We start from the raw sequence: 12,720 nt of genomic DNA on the forward strand, positions 1-12,720 counted from the left end.
CTCTTGATCTTGGAAACTTTGCAGACACTAGATCTTACATCCTTAGTCATACTGAGCTTTTCTGGCACTCCAATGTGACTATTCACATGTTTTAGGACTGCTGTTCTTTGATAAGCACCCAGAAGAGTGTCAGTAAGAGCCATGCACCCTTTTGATTCTACGAGCAGCTAGCATTTTAATGTCAGTAGAAGTTTTTTGTGCCTGTCTTTAGAATCATTTTTATTTCCTTTTAGCATCTCATTTCCCTCCTACAGTAGTGCAGTAAGAAGGCAAGTAGTGCTATCACACTGCACTAACACTGTGCTAGACATGCAAGTCCCAGAGCCTTCCTTGCAAACACGTGCTTCCTTAGAAGACAACAGAAGCTGGAATTCAAGTGAGCCACATGAGCCACTCATCATCTTCTCAGGGCACCTGAAAAACATCTGCAATTTTTCCATGGATACTGAGGAAATCAGACAATTTCTCACACTGTAAGCCTAAATTAATAGATCTGTGTTTGTGCCTAGTAAACCTGATTATATGTCAAAGGAAAGGTCTTCTCTTGTTAATGGAAAGCATATGTGGCCCATATAATCAGACATTGCTACTGCTGTTTTTAGTAAATTTCATGCAGAATGTCTGAACGCTTACTATTTTCCTAGAGGTAACAGTTTGTGAAAAAAAAATAAAATTAAAAAGATAATAAAAAAAATTATGTTCATCATAAACTCACTTTCAGGAAAACAAAAGGAAAATTCATGCATGGGTCATAATTCTGAAATAGCAAAGGGGACAAGATCAAAATAAACAGGTCCTAGAGAAAATAGCCCAGCCTAGAGTTGTAATAAGAAGTGCAAGGGGATAATACGTCCTTTTTCAGGCAGCAAACTACTGCCTTTTCAGGCAGCAAGCTACTAAAAGACCCACAAAAACTCCACATGTGTGGAACTGTTTATACTTCCTAGGCAGCTCAGTGTATTTCCAAGCACCAAAACACTGGTGTGTTCAGTTTGTGTTAAGGTGCTTTAACATAGTTCTAAAAAAAATGCTGCATCACAGCCCTAATTTAAAATGGGCCTTTGCAGATCCTTTAAAACTGGTGTTTGAGCCAACTACAGCAAACAATTGTAATAATTATCCACTGTTGACGGCGCTAGCGCTGCACCACTATTTACGATGGACAAATAGCGCTCTAAGGCATTCTTTTAAGTCTTCCTCAGCCAAGCACACTGGACTTCTGTAACTCATCTAGCTGTGGAAGAGCCAGCTTGCTTTCAACTTTTTTTTCCCCCCATTTCATATTTATTCTTTTCACCTAATGCTTTCAATTTATTTTTATCACTATTATTTTTAAATAGTGCCATACTCCAGGACTGGGAAGCATTATTTTCCATAAAAAGAGTAATAATATCACAGAATTATTCCAGTGATTCACTGGTACTCCCAAAGGTACTTTGCTTACAGACCCACAACATACCAAGGAATGACATGTTGAGGCTATTGATGTTGAGGCCCTGTTGTCTCTTTTCTCTGCATTGTTTAGAATCCCTTCTCTGTAAGCTTAAGTATCATCAGTGTACATAACTGACTGCCTTCCCTGTTGTAAACCACTTTTGCACTGACATACATCAGTAGGGAGGTAGATGTTTCCTTTGTACTTTCAAGGAAGCCCTCATAATTTTGTGTTTCCTTACCAGTTGCCAAGCTGCAGAACTAGTTGGCAAGTGGTCAAGACATCCTAAAACAAATGTGTGTTTTCATTACCTTCATATTTTTCATTTTCAAGCTAACATAGTAGTAGCTATAATTCTGTAGAAATTATGCCTACTGTTTCTAAAATAGTGATGGGGACACTATTGACTGTACAGGATCAACCATTGAGAAAATAATAAGAGTATAGAGCAATGTTGTAGGACCATTGGATTGAGGGGGAAATTAAGATCATGACAAGAAAAGGAACAATGGTTTCTGGAGTATGAGCACACTGATTACTCTATGTGAAGTGCTTCTACTCTACAAGTTAGGTCAAAGTATAGCACACACAGGAGTATCCACCCACCTGTTGACAGTTTGTCTCAAAAAGGACATTTATAACAAGAAATGAAACCAAGTATAACATTTAGATCAGCACATGCTGTTGTTACTTGTCTACTGGCAGAAGTCCCTGGTTACAAAGCTGCAAAAAGAGGATATTTATAACTAGGGAGATCTTTTCACATTCCCTGTTTGGTGTGTCCTGACTGAAGGACACAGATTTTGACACAAATAGCAAGCCTGTATGTACTATGTTCTGTAGTTCTGCATGTTTGGTTTGGTTTAAAACAGCTATCGATTTTTCATCACAATAAACCAATAGTATAGCAGATTTTGTTTAAACATGAAATAGCAGTCTAAAGCAATTTCTCTTCCATCTCATACTAGCATTTTATTCTGTCCTTCAAGCTGCCAGAAGAATATGAGACTTTTAAAAGTGTATTTTAATGGCAGAAAGAATGCTGTTATCTAACAGTTTCCTTGTCCATCAGTTTCCTTGCATAAGAAAAAGTAGTACCACTTACACCTATTTGGTAAGCTTATTATGAGCACATACTTTTCCCAAGGGCCATTGGACATGAGTACAGTAAAAAGTGTCCTTTCCCTCCTCCCCCTTCTTTTTGCCTCAACAATAGCATGCTTCACAGAATCTATAAGATTGTAATAAAACATTCAAACTGGCCCTCAAGAAACTACTCTTTCTTCAAAGCATTCACAAAATGCAAAACATTTACTACAAGTGTACAATTTATCTTTTACTACAAAGTGTTCCAAATTTCATCTTTGCAGTTATATATATTTTCAAGAAGCTTCACTAGACTGTTCATAAAATTATTCTGCAAACACAATACTAAAGTATATATTTTCAAGCTTACACATTTTTCTTTCTTGCCAGAAAAAAAAAAAAAAAAAAAAAAAAAAAAAAAAGAGTTCAACTGGAAAGTGCTAAATTTAGATTTTTTGTATTCTGGATGCAGTGTTAAGCACGCAAGTAACAGGCCCCATCCTCACAGAACAAATATAGTACAGCTATTGGAAACAGAGCCTGTAATAGATGGAGCTCATCCTGTAGAAAAACACTTGTAATGCAAGGAGATTGAGTGCACCTTTGTTTTTCCACTGAGGCACAGCAAAGTACTGGCCTTGTGTTGAACTTCCTTCTGTCTCAAACAACTTTTGGATAGCAAAAAATAATACACTGGCAGTACTAAACTGCTTTTCCATCTCACAGACCAGATGCACTCTACATATTCTTCTCTGTTTACCTAATTCCTTCAGCGTCCCACCAAAAGGAGTCATCATGGATTGAACTTTGTGAACAGCCCTTGCAAATGAACACCAACAAAACTATGCAGGCATAGTCATCTGTGAGCAATAATATCTTATCTCAATCAGCTTTGTTGAAGCAAATTAGGTGAATTAAGAACTTTTGCAAAAAACTCATTAAAATATGCTTGTGCCAAAGTACCAGACCTTCAAGTTCTCCCATTAATCAAGATTTACAGTCTAACAGATCTTTCCAAATTTGACCTAATAGAGCTGAAAAACAGCATATCTCCAGAAGTGCTCATCCACAGCAAAAAGGTTTAGCTTTCCATTAGCCTTCCTATAAGATCAATTTCAGCAGCTGCAGACTTGCCATTCAGTAGTTTCGTGCCCGGACAGTTAGACAATTCATAAGGCATGCTATATCAAGATCAAAAAAGAGAGAAAAAAAGATACCTTGCAAAGCAGTAACAACTTAAAGAAAGACCACCGTATTTTATTTTTAATGTTTACTTACTTCACCTTTCATCATTTTCTCTCTTTGATATAGGATTGCTTATTTTCCTTCCTCTGAGAAATTGTCTTTTTAAGATGAAGATATTCCAGTCTTACCATCCAATCCAGGTGGAATGATCTTTACTTTTCATGGGCAGTCCCATGCATGTCATTACTTGAGATAACTGAGTTATTTGTAAAGCAAGGACAATGTAAGTTAATTTCTTTAACAAGCAGTGGGCAGAGATAGAAAAAAGGAAGCCTAAAACTTGTCAGCAGAAATAAGGCATCTGATTCCTTCTATCATAACTGGGGACAAAAAAAAAAAAAAGTACTCAAATGGTGAGAAAGATTGAAAGAGCATTACTCTCTACAATGACTATTATTTACATTTTATGGCAATTTTCAATATCTGTGTTTTCTAGTTTTTATCTGTGTTTTTCTAGCTTGATTTTCTAGTTTGGTTAAATTTTCTCCTTCAATTTCACTATTTTATTTCAAAACGTCGTGTGTCATCTGTATTAATAGTATGTGAACTAGTCTGATAGTCAAGGTATGGATTTAGATGATTTGTAACTCACTATGAGGTCAATAATGTACATATGTAAAATACGCATATTACCGTTAAACAGGTGCTCAGCTTTTGCAGCTAATAAGAATACTGCTAAAATCTACGCTGCATGTGTTTCCCTATCAAAATAGACTTCAAAAAGACAGTTTTCAGTGTAGAGTTGCTGGGATTTTACTACACACAATCTTTTTCACTTTTTTCATGATAAAATTCCACAATATTTTGTTGATTTTTTTTAACCTAACATTTGCATATCTGTTTTAAAGAGAATTTTATCACATCAGATAGAACCCAGTTAGAACCAAAAAGTCTAACTTCCAAGTGAGACCTAGGGATATGCTTTTTTATTCAGACCCTGGTAAGCACAATACATGGTAAAAGCTGGGAGAGGTAATTACATTGCTTTGCCATTCATCTGACCAGTTGTATGATTAAAGTTAAATTAAAATTAAATGATTTCATGAACATTGCTTGGTCAGTTACAGTCTTCAAAACTTTTTGTTGTTCCACTTCTGGTGGGCTGTTTATACAAGTAGCTACTTTTATAAGTACAGCAGCTAGAAAACTTGGAATTGATTTCCATGGTTACAACCACCTTTTCACTGGAAATATCAGTTAGTTTGAAAAGTCACATACCTATTTTCTCTTCCACCAATTTTCCATATATGTGTAATTAACATGGCAGTATGAAAGCATTTAATGTTGTTTTATTAGAATTAATATAGGGTGATTTTACAGTGATACATAATTAATATACAGTAATATTTTGAAAGACAATCAATTTGTAGGCAAGAGTAGGAGTAATTCAGGTCTAAATCCTATGAATAAGGCTATTTAATTTCTGACTACGATAATTATTGCTAAAGGATGCATTCATGGCAATAGTCTTCTGTGATTATTTCTTTTGGAAAGACTAGGTCATTACCCTATTCTAGCACTGGAAAAATGAATCAGATCTTTCACTAATTAATGGGCATATATTGATAGACAATTCATACAGAAACCTCCAGAATTATATATTTTGTTTGCTCTTTTCTTTAGTAAAGTGAACCTAAAAATTCAAATTAAAAGTTCCCTTATAAACAGTTCTATAGACTATCTTCATCTCCAAATATGTATTGAAACTAATGTAAGGCTTCTAGTTCTAATAGAACAGGATCTAATTGAATAGCTTATCATCTTTTTTTAAATATATAATTAGTATTATTTATTTTTTTATGCCATATTTTCCTATTAGCCACGGTATTTTACTCCTGTGTATTTTTCTTTAAAAGTTTTATATAGGCAGGAGTTGCCAATGGGCAACACAGCATCCCTTCCTGAATAGATAGCCCAAGTGAAATTAAGTTATGAGTTTCAGTGCTCTATTCACTATGTACACACCAGTACTCCCTTTATAGTTAATAATCTCCATTGTCAGTTTAGAGTTTATTTATTCAAAACAGTTTGTTTAGGTCACTCTTTAAATTACATTCAATACATTTATTTTGTATTGTATTTATGTCTTGCAATATTTCAGTAATCCTGCAATAGGCTCAAGTTGTCAAGTAACTTCCAATACCTAATATACTTTGTAAATGCTATAATTTTTAAAAGTAGTCTTGTGAAAATCCAAACAGTTTTGATTTTCAATGTCTGATAGACTGGTTTTTGTAAGAATATGTTCATGTTAACAAATCTTAATTTTTCTTTAAAAAAACAAACAAACAAACAAACAAAACAAAAACAGAAAACTATTATTGGTCTCTAAATTACAATTTATTCCATTGACTTCAATCATCTTTAGATATGACTTTTCATTCCTATAAAAGATTTATAAAGCTAAGGTCAATTCTGAGCAAACTAGAAAGTTTGTTTAACATTATTTCACCTGTACTTTTTAACAAGGCATGTCTTTTGACAGTCTGTGTATGGCCCAGCCATATGTACACATAATGAAAGGAAATCATGAAAGATGTGGGATGCCAAAATATGAATTATTCTAGGATTATATGTCGACTCAGAAGAGATCATGAAGGAGCAAGGCAGGACATAACTTTTAACTCTGGATTATTATAGTCATTATAATGAAAACAAAAACAAAACAAAACAAAACAACAACAAAAAAAATAGGAACTGCCATCCCCAAAAGACCAGCTGAAAGGACTCCAAGCAATTACAAGAACTGCTACAGGAAAGTGAATAATTTGTTGGTCTTAAAAAAGTCTCTTGTTAGCAAAAGTAAGTCTATGAGATACTAGTGCAAGAGTCGCCAAAATAAGTGAGAATTATTCAGAATTCTAAAAGAAATAAACAGAAGTTTAATTAATAACTTTTTCTTCTACCATAGGCTGCTTGAAAAAGTTTCCTACGTGTTGAGCATTTCAAGTACCTCACGGAACATTCAAAATACGCACAGCAAAAGATGTAGCTTTCCTAACAACAAAGCCAAAACTGAAAAAGAAACAAAAAACATTGTTGTGTAAAATAACCCTTAAGATGAAAAATGGGACAGATGCATGAAGAAATAGGACTATTTTGGAGAAATATATTTCAGAATATTCTGAAAGCTGGGGCACCTATCCTATGAAGAGAGGCTGAGGGAATTGGGATTATTCAGCCTGGAGAAGGGAAGGCTCAGGGGAAACCTTAGAGCAGCCTTCCTGTACCTAAATGGGGCCTACAGGAAAGCTGGGGAGGGATTCTTGGTCAGGGTGTGTAGTGACAGGACAACGAATAATGGCTTTAAACTAAAAGAGGGTAGGTTTAGATGAGGTATTTGAAAGAAATTTTTTGCTCTGGGGTTGGTGAGGCAATGGAACAGGTTGCCCAGAGAAGCTGTGGATGCCCCATCCCTGGAGGTGTTCAAGGCCAGGCTGGATGGGGCTTTGGGAAGCCTGGTCTGATGGGTGGCATCCCTGCCCATGGCAGGGGGCTTGGAACTGGGTGGTCTTTAAGATCTTTTCCAACCCAAACCATTCTATGATTCTGAGAAAGCATATAAGAACTTCAGCATATAGTCTCACACAGAGTATATGCTCTCAAACTTTCCCCAAATTATGCAGGATTTAAGTCAGATTTTAATTCATACTTCTAATTAACTGCTTTGTTTGATAGTTGTTGAGGTCATAATAATATCCCACAGAATAGTCAGTTCTAGAAGTGCTCTATGCTGTATTTCTTTCTGCAAATGAATGGCCAATAGCTCAATACAAAGTGGATTTTTCAGAGCAGAGGCTGTGTATGGCAAACAATGAATACTGTTAACTGGTGCACGACTGGAATACTCATTTTGAAATAGTTTTTGGGATACATGGTGAGTAGATTATGGTCCCTAAAAGCCTGAAGGAGAAAGCATGTGGAATTTCTCACCAAGGCAAACAAGCATGGAGTTTAGCCAAACAGAAAAGCTAGCAGTGAGATCAGTAAATCATTCTGAATTGGTCCACTCAAGATGTGGAGGCAGGCTAGATCCAAAGCAATTTACTTTCCTTCAAGGAACTAGAAGGCAGCTAGGGAAATAACTATGATTTGCAGAGTAAATAGTCCCATCTTTCTCCATTCATAACAGAATTTAAACTAACAATTTGATCCTAAATGTTTTGTTTAATAAATAGTTATAGGATGACGTTCTATACAAGGATGTTTATGAGATGGTTTGGAAGCACTGTTCTGAAAAGAGGCATTGTGTAACACTTTCCAATATGGACAGCTACCTGGGTATGTGTACCATCTCTTTATAAACTATCATATTCTGATTTTGATTTCTTTCTCCATTTTTACAGCTTTTCTGTGCTTTAGTTCCTTTCTTACAACAGAGCAATAGGAATATAATAGAGCATAGAATGTTTAATATGATTTTAGCTTTTACTTTTTTTTTATAACCTTGCTTTGCTCTACATGTGAATTTTCATTTTCTTCAGTTAAAAAATAAAAAACTCCCATGAGTGTCAAGACAATATTTGACTCTAGTGTAATTTCCATATACTACTGTATATCTAAGCAGAAGTAACTCCAATTAAATCAGGGAATCTACACATGCATTACACTGATCTATTTGAGAGATAAATCACATCTGTTCCATCTCATGCTGGTCCTAGCTGTCTATTTTAAGTGGCTAATTTTAAGTTAGCTAATTTAAATTAGCAAATCCCTCTCTTAGTCCATTTTCTAACAGCATCTAAAACACAGCCCTGATGATGAAGGTTTACAGTCATAATTTACACATGCAGATTAATATCCATGTTTTAAGCCCATCAAACTTTTTTTTTTTTTTAAATCTTTAATGGAAGGCTATGATCTTGGGGAGGGAGGGGGAAAGGGGGAGAAAAAATTTGCCTTCGCTTTCAGAAGGCAAAAAATCTATAATGAATATTGTGAAAGTAAACTTATAAATGACTACACATAAGCTCAAAGTAACCAATTAGATACAATCAAATTTACTGTTCCTCCCTTGCAAAACAACCCAGTATAAAAATACTATAGCAAAGACCTATCTGTGAAAGCTAAAAGCTTTTAAAAATACAAAATGCATTAAGAAACTGGTATTTCTAAAATTCCTATAGATTTTAATCTCAAGACCAGTAGCCATTCACTAAATGTATTACATAACCGTTTACAAATGTAAAGTTCATGTTATATGCTCACCAGCGAATCAGCTCTGAATGAGAAAATCCAAAATTCAAGGTGAAAGAAAATTGTAAGTCACTAGGCTTGTGCAGTTTGTTTTACCCTTTTGAATGGGGCATTATTTCCATATTTTTTTAGTGTAATTGTCATTTTTTGCCTTTTCCTACTTGAAGGAAATTCATAATCTCCATTTAACAGTTGAAACACTCTTTTTTTTTTTTTTTTTTTTTTTTCAGAAACCTGACAGAGCCCTTATAAATGAAAGAAAAATGACATTGACATTTGTTGTAAGAAGAGTCAATACAGGTGTCCAAATCAATCTTTATGTTTAGGGTATGCTAGAATTATGAAGAAAAAAGGTTTAAAAAACAACGTTTAAGAATGCCAAAACATGTACCAATTATACCAATTGTACCATTGTACCAATTATTCCAACACTACCAATTGTACCAATTATACATACAAGAGTTCACTTATACAAACTACGTGTAAATGTAGCTCTAACTACTCCAACAATGTGACTGAATAGAAAGGGATTGGGCAAGAAAATAAACAAACCTAGAATAATAGAATCATTAAGGTTGGAAGAGACCTTCAAGATCATCTGGTCCAACATAACTTTATGTCATCTAGTGTGTGCAACAGCTGCTGGAGCCCAGTGGTATGGGCTGTGATGGTGAGCATGTGTGGAAGCAAGCATGACTAAAAGACCAACAGGCAGAACAGATGTATTGGCAAAAGCATCACAGGCAGGTCCTTCAAACTCCAGGAGCAGTTCCTATGATGTGCTAACGTCTCCCTGTTCTGGTGTCTGATCTGAGTCTTTTGTATTTGCTTTAGAGAGGCTGTTGTGGAGCAGAGAGATTCCTGGCATGCGTGCACTATTGTGCACTGCTTTTAGCCTGCTTGGAGACAAATGAAACAAATCCATAAACCTAAGAGATTTACATCAACCATAAAGAAGTGACCACATGGTAATGAAGAAAAACTGAAAAATCTGACAAGTTAAGGATGAGTTCAGAATAATAAGATTACATTCCCATTTGAGTTCTTTGAAGTAGTAACTGTTAATATAGATAAGGGGAAAAAAAAAAGTTATTTGAACTATTCAGATAGCCTTTCACCACTTCCTCCTACATCTGAATGAAAAATAGTTGAAGCAGAGTTACTCTGATTGATATGTAACAGCCATTGGGAAAAAAAAAAAAAAAAAGACAAACCAAAGTAGCAAGTTTAAATTTCTGGTAGTTCCACACTTAAGGTTGAACCCTGAAATACTTCTGTACCTATCTGAGCATCATCCAAGTTAGTTGCTTTGTTTTTCCTTGCTCCTTCTGTTTCTTCACCGCCGCCCAATTTAAAAAATAAAAAATAATTTAACAAAAAAATCAGACACATGAGTTAGAATCAACATCTACCTTGAAGTTTGTTAACCAGACGTTCCCTTGAAACAGCAGACATGGTAGAGAGCAATCTTGTTGGCCCGGTGTCCCAAAAAGGTTTGCATGCCACTAGAATATATCCCATTAGCAAATGGGCTATGAGAATGGGACAAGTCACCATTTTCATCATGAAGAAGCAAGCCTTGCTTGCCCTAGGTCAGTGCTAATTTACAAGCTCTGCTCTTTTGTTCAAATGTGAGAAGCATTTCACATGGCTCTGATAGCAAAATTTCACACAGATATACTCAAAAGATCACATTCACAGTCAGTATCTGATACTGCTAGCCATGTATCATCATAGTAGATGAATAATACTGTTCTAGAGAATGTACTGCTCCTGTCACTGCATTGAGGTATGTGACTTATCACCCCCATCTAATACTTAAAAGGCACTGATGCATTTGTTTAATTAAAATTAAAAGAATTTATCCCAGATGAAGGTACCATAAAATTTGCTTTATCTTGCTTATTCCATCAATAAAAAGAAAGGTTTTGAGCCATAGTCCTGAAGTAATTCCCTCATTTCCTCAGGGGTTTTGTTTGTTATGTAACTCTCCAATTATTTTTTTTTTATTATTTTTAAGTTCTTTAATCTTCTGCATTATAATAATTTTTTGTACTGAAATGATTTTTCCTTCTGTGATTTATTTCTACATACTTAAAGAGTGATTTGGTGTTCAGTATATGAATTAATTATACAGATTAAGAGATTCTTCTCTTCTGTTAGTGATGATCAAGGATTCAAGGACAGGTGAAAGTCATAATATTAGATTGGATTACACTGGAATAGATTCAGTTCTGAACTTCTAAAATGTACAAGGATATTTGGATATCTGTTTTTATTCTGAACAATTGTAATTAAAAGGCTACAAAGCTTAACTAATATCCACCATCTCCCAAATGCTGCAGGAAAAATGAGTGCATACTCCCATCTCTCTGTATGCATATATACATACACACACTAACCCCAAGTATTTAACCTTTTGCACTTCTCTTACATGTTTACTCTTACATGTTTAAAATGTTCATCTTGCTTTGTTACCTCCACAGAACCACAGGATGGCTGAGGCTGGCAGGGCTCTCTGGGTCTGTCTGGTCCAACCCCTGCTCAAGTAGGGCCATCCAGAGCAGGCTGCCAAGGACCACATCTGGGTGGTTCTCAAAGATCTCTAAGGATGAAGGCTCAGCCACCACTCTGTGAAGCCTGTTCCCATGCTCAGTCATCTGCACAGTGAAGAAATGCTTCCTCATGTTCATACAGAGAATCCGGTGTTTCAGCCTGTGGCTACTGCCTCTGGTGCTGGCACTAGGCTCCACTGAACATAGCCGGGCTCCATACTTTTTTCACCCTTCCTTCAGGTATTTATAGATATTGGTAAGATTCTCTGAGCCCTCCTGTTCTCCAGCTTGAACAGCCACAAATCTTTCAGCTTTTTCTCATAGAAGTGCCTTCATCATATTTGTGGTCCTTCAATGGACTCTCTCCAGTATGTCTGTGAAGGAGTTTAATACGTTTATTTCATGGAAGGGAAAATAAGAAACCCCGTTGACCCTGATACACAAACAATTAACTTTCCCAGCTTCCATATGCTGATCATTCATCTCAAATGCTATACTACTCTCTTACCTGCCTCAACTCCTTGGAGAGCAGCTCATATATCATTCACTTCCACTTAGCAATATATTATTTTCTAGAGAAAGATCCCGTCTCTTTTAATCCAGTCCACATACTAAAGAGTCTGGAAAACACTGCATAACCCTTACAAAGTTTATACAGAAGGAAGACCTACAGTTTAATGCAACACAATTTCCTGAAGTATTAAAGCAATCAAAAGGTGTAGAAGGAAGGAATACAAATGGGCAGAAGACAGGAAGCTCTCCCTTATCTACTTCCTGCAGATGCTAGGAATGGAAGAAGATGGTCTTTCACTTTTCTTTACTGAATTTGGGAGATTTAATTCTAAATGAGATCCTCTTGCTCCCTATTGCTTTATGTATAGATGGTGATATTTTAATGGACTTACTGATGATGTCCCAAAGTAATTTAGTCTCCTGGTGTTCCAGCTGAATATATTTCCAAACTGTTGAGATCTCTTAAAACTCAATTTTGATAGTTTTAAACTCTAGCAGTGTTTGATGCTCTTATTTTTTTCTACAAAGACAGTAGGGAAACAGGTAGGACACCAACTCTTCTTCCATCTAGGTGGGCAAGAAATGTCTACTCAAAATGCTTTCATTAGTGGATCTCTCCTTTATTTCCTGTAGCACTTGGCTAGAATCAAACACCACTGTTTAAAAAGCACAGGGCATGGCTCAGGAAAA

Source organism: Anas acuta, chromosome 4, assembly GCF_963932015.1.
Source record: "Anas acuta chromosome 4, bAnaAcu1.1, whole genome shotgun sequence".
NCBI classification, from domain to species: Eukaryota; Metazoa; Chordata; class Aves; order Anseriformes; family Anatidae; genus Anas; species Anas acuta.